This window comes from Nycticebus coucang, chromosome 21, assembly GCF_027406575.1.
Source record: "Nycticebus coucang isolate mNycCou1 chromosome 21, mNycCou1.pri, whole genome shotgun sequence".
Taxonomy (NCBI): Eukaryota; Metazoa; Chordata; class Mammalia; order Primates; family Lorisidae; genus Nycticebus; species Nycticebus coucang.
Genome location: NC_069800.1, coordinates 31,022,517 through 31,026,924, shown reverse-complemented (window position 1 = coordinate 31,026,924; position 4,408 = coordinate 31,022,517). Strand labels below are relative to the sequence as shown.

Genomic DNA, 4,408 nt, shown 5'->3' with positions numbered 1-4,408 from the left:
AAAACAAGGTGTATCTAGACCCAATGTGCCTAAAAAGTTATTTTTGTTGTAGGAATTTAATTTGAGAACTTCATTAAGAAGTTTAAAATGCATGATATGTACTTCTGTACATTTTAGAAGAGCAAGGAGAAGAATGTGAGTTTTTCTAAATTCACCAATTTCAGCAAATTACATAACTTAATGCTATATGTGTCTGTTAGTGGGGTAGAGAGGTGGACGAAAATGCAAAAGAAGTATATGCTTTAGTTGCTGCATTGAAGGAAATGACTACTCCTTTACAAGAGGGAGATAAGATATATACATGAAATAATTATATAGAAATAAAATCCCAATAGTGTAGAATAGAAATAAATTTGTTCCAAAATTTATAGCATGAATGGTCTCAAATTTTCCCTTGAGCTCATACTCTTCCCATTTTCATTGCTGATTGAGGAGAGAAACAAAATACTTTGACTTTGTGAAAAACTGGAAGTTTAGAAAGTTCAAGTTTACCATTTATTACTACCAGAAGAAAATAATCACCATATGAAAGCTCTAAGAAAAGAAAGAAAAAGTGAGCACATGCAAAGTATGGATGAATAGAATAGTTGCTGGAAAATGTAGCAATTCTGAAATTTGATGATGCTGGGCAATGTGTTCTTGTCTAAAATATCTGCCAGGCAGAAATTCTCCTTTCAAGCTCACATTTGATGAAATCACACAGTTATAAATCCAGTCCAGAAATGGAAATCAGTAAATGGACCACATCCTCCCAGTGGTTTTGAAAACCTCTATTCTGCCTTTCTTGGGAAGAAATGCCTGACTATGAGTGATCTATTATTTTTAACTCTACACGATTATTTGAGTCAACAGTCTTTTCAGTAGTTACCTAAGCTTTTTAATTCTAAGTCATAAATTTAATTAAGGACAATGAGAAACCGGACCCTTGCTTTACAGGCATTCTGTCAATGGTATAAATCTAAGATATTCTTCTTTAATTTAACAAAATATACCATCCTTTACTTCCCTGGTACTTTTCCATGATGAAAATATATTGAAGTAATGACTTTGGTAGTGAGAATTGCATAAATTTTTCTGGTCTCCCAACCCCATTGAAGGTTTTTGAATAGATGAAAATATGGGTGGTCCTTCTTTCTACAGAATATCCTTCACTATTCATTATCTCTACAAAATATTCCCTTCTATTGGGAACACCTAACATTCTCATTGCTTTCTCTTCTTGGTAAGGTTCCAAACATCCTGTAGGATTTAGATCTAATAGAATTTCCTCTGTAAAGTTTCCCTGGGATACACCCATCACTGACAGAGTCAGCCTTTTTGTTCTTGGTATATAGGAAACTATTATGCAACAAATGACATTGTATTTTAATTATTTGGTTATGTGTCAACTAGAAATCCTAAATTTTCTATTTTATTTGTAATCAAACTTGATTTCAAGTTCTGTCTAATTACTCACATCTTTAATATAATTTTTTTCATAAGCAACCTCTGTGCACTGTAGACAGATGGAAAGTAAACAGAAACAAAAAGAAAAATAACACCAACAATTCCACCAACCAGAGATAATTATGCGTAATAAATACTTGATGTTTTTCCTTCCAGAAGTACATCTTTTTCCGCTGAGTTTAGGCTGCTTTCAAATATTTGCTTTTTTTAATAGTATTTGATCTATATCTTTATATGAACACCTTGACATACATATTCAATTATTTTCTTCATCTAAATGTTGAGATGAGCCAGGTGCAGTAACTCATGCCTGAAATCCTAGCACTCTGGGAGACACAGGCAGGTTGATTGCCTGAGCTCTCGACCAGCCTGAGATAGAGCAAGTTCTCATTTCTAAAAATACCCAGCATTGTGGAGGGAGCCTGTAGGCTCAGATTCCCAGGAGACTTAGGGAAGAGATTTGCTTGAGTCCAAGACTCTGAGGTTGCTGTGAGCTATGATGCTACGGCACTCTACTGGGGGTGACAAAGTGAGACTCTGTCTCTAAAAATAAATAAATAAATGTTGGGACAAAAAGTTGTTGATATGACTTCAATGATATGATTTTAATTTTTTAAATTATTCTGGTTAATACTCAAACTGAGATTCTAAAATTTTGTTTCATTTACTTTCCTTTTAATGTATGAAGGCTCCTATATGCCGTGAAGAATATGAAGATATTGTTCACGTTTCTATCTTAGGCAGAGAACATTTTACATTGATTTTGTACTTCCAGTTTCTACAGAACTATCTGGCACAGTAGTCCCTTAAGGTTTGTCAGAAAAATATAGATGAGTGAAAGCATGGATGGAAGGAAGATGAATATATTTTTACTGTTAAGGCAATGTACCTGATCTCAACTTTCCAAGTCAGGGTACTTTGAAAGCAGATTGACTGCTAGCTCCATTTTTTCACATCCTCTCATGCACCCTTGTTTTGTGGTTGTCTCACTGAGGGCATACTCCACTATGCCCACCTTTGATTTGGGACTCAGCTCCAACTTTGTCCAATGCCATATAGAAATTATTATTTGCAGTTTCTAGCCTAGGATCACAGGTTTTCGCTTGCCTTCTTATGGCTTTGCCATCATCAGGAGAAGCATAGCCCTCAAGGCACAGCTTCCCATTAGGCTGAGCTATAGGCAAACACAAAGAAAAGAGAGGACCTTGCTGTACCTGCAGGACTCAGCTGACCTGCCCCCATGAATGCCTTTAGCCTGTGCTATCTTCCTAGAAGCATTTCTTCCCCAACTGAGTTTAGCCTAGATCAGCAATGTCCTAGCTGACCTGCAGCCACGTATGAGCTATAATAAATCCTTGCTGCTTTATGCTACCAAGCTTTGAGGTTGTTCGCTACACAGTATTGTAGTTTTTTCTGAAGACATATTCCCATGGCTATAGGCAACTCTCAAATCTTTTTCTTCAGAGCTACGCAACCGTAAAAGACCTCAGTGCCCACCTTTTCTGTTGTGTCTTTTTGGCTCATGGACTCATGACATTATTCAGATGTCAAAAACTTGTGGATAGCACTGCAGAAATAGCATTGAGCTTCAGGAAAGGTATTGGTGCAAATCTTGCCCCCACTCATTGTAGTTCTGTGACACTGTACATTTCATTTAGTGCATCTGAATTTTCCTTTCCTCTTCTCCATAGTGAAGATAATAAAAGCTCTTTCTTATGGGCCTATAGAAATAATCAAAATATATTGTATATAAAAAAAGCATTTTTGAATACCAATAAATTCTATTGCCAAATAAGATCATATTTAAAAATTAAAAATGAAAAGAATACTATTCAATTCATGTAAGTATGCTTTTTAGAAAATTTTGTATTTAGTAATGTGTACTTAGTACATATACATATATTCACAATAGGTTAAAAATCATCATTTCTTATTCTCTTTCATTTTTTAGGACTCCTTCTGTGACTCCCTTAGATTTAAAGACCTAATCTCGGTTTCATTCTAGAATATTCACCTACTGAAATAGTGGTCAGATATTACCTCTGGATAATTGATCTGCCTTTTTAGTTTCAGAGTCTAAATAGCATAAAAGACAATAAGCTATTGTGATTCTCCCCTCTATGCTGCCGAGAAATGTACATTGCTAGTTTTAAATGTTCTTTTATATATTTAATGTTCTTAAGGTGTCCAAAAGTAAATATGAGAACAAGAAAATCTGCAAAAATTTAAAAACTATCATCTTCCATAAAACTCAGCAATTAAAAAAATGATTAGAAATGCAAGAGTAATTCACATGAGTCTTAAGATCACATAGGATAGAAAACCTTGCAATACAAAATATGGCTTAACAAGGATAGGATAGTGCTTGCTTCGGCAGCACATATACTAAAATTGGAATGATACAGAGAAGATTAGCATGGCCCCTGCGCAAGGATGACACGCAAATTCGTAAAGTGTTCCATATTTAAAAAAAAAAAAAAAGGATAGGATATATTTTAAAAATTATAATGCCTAAAACATATTGAACCTTAGATGAATTGGCATCAGGGAAGGTGGTACTTAGAAAAAACAGTCAGTAGCCTGGTGAAGGGCACTTCTGGCTTTAGGACTTTACAATTTGTGATAACTTTACAAGAGAACAGAAGGAGATGAGGAAATGCCCCAAGAGGAGTTAAACAGAGAGATTGGGTTGGAGCAGGACAGGAAGTGAAGTTAGAAAGGGGAAGATAAGGAGGTAGAATTCCTCCAAAGGGAAATGAGAAATCTCCTGTAGGCAGATGAACAGTCAACACCATTCCAGCTGTGGGGTGCAGAGTGAACTACAGAAACAAGTCCAGAGGTAAGATCTATGCAAAAGTTTTGGTCATGGATCATGTAGTGGGACATCTGATCAAAGTGATCCACAGAAATCCATTCAGGCTGAAATGGGAACTCCATTGACTGCCTAAGAAATCTATCAAGA

The 4,408-nt window shown here is 35.5% G+C and overlaps 1 non-coding gene across 1 annotated transcript; it reads left to right on the top strand.

Moving 5' to 3' along the window:
- Positions 1 to 3,807: 3,807 nt before the first annotated feature.
- On the top strand, positions 3,808 to 3,914 carry LOC128574282 (U6 spliceosomal RNA). The gene has a single exon (XR_008376659.1). It is a non-coding gene; the product is annotated as a U6 spliceosomal RNA (small nuclear RNA).
- Positions 3,915 to 4,408: the final 494 nt, after the last annotated feature.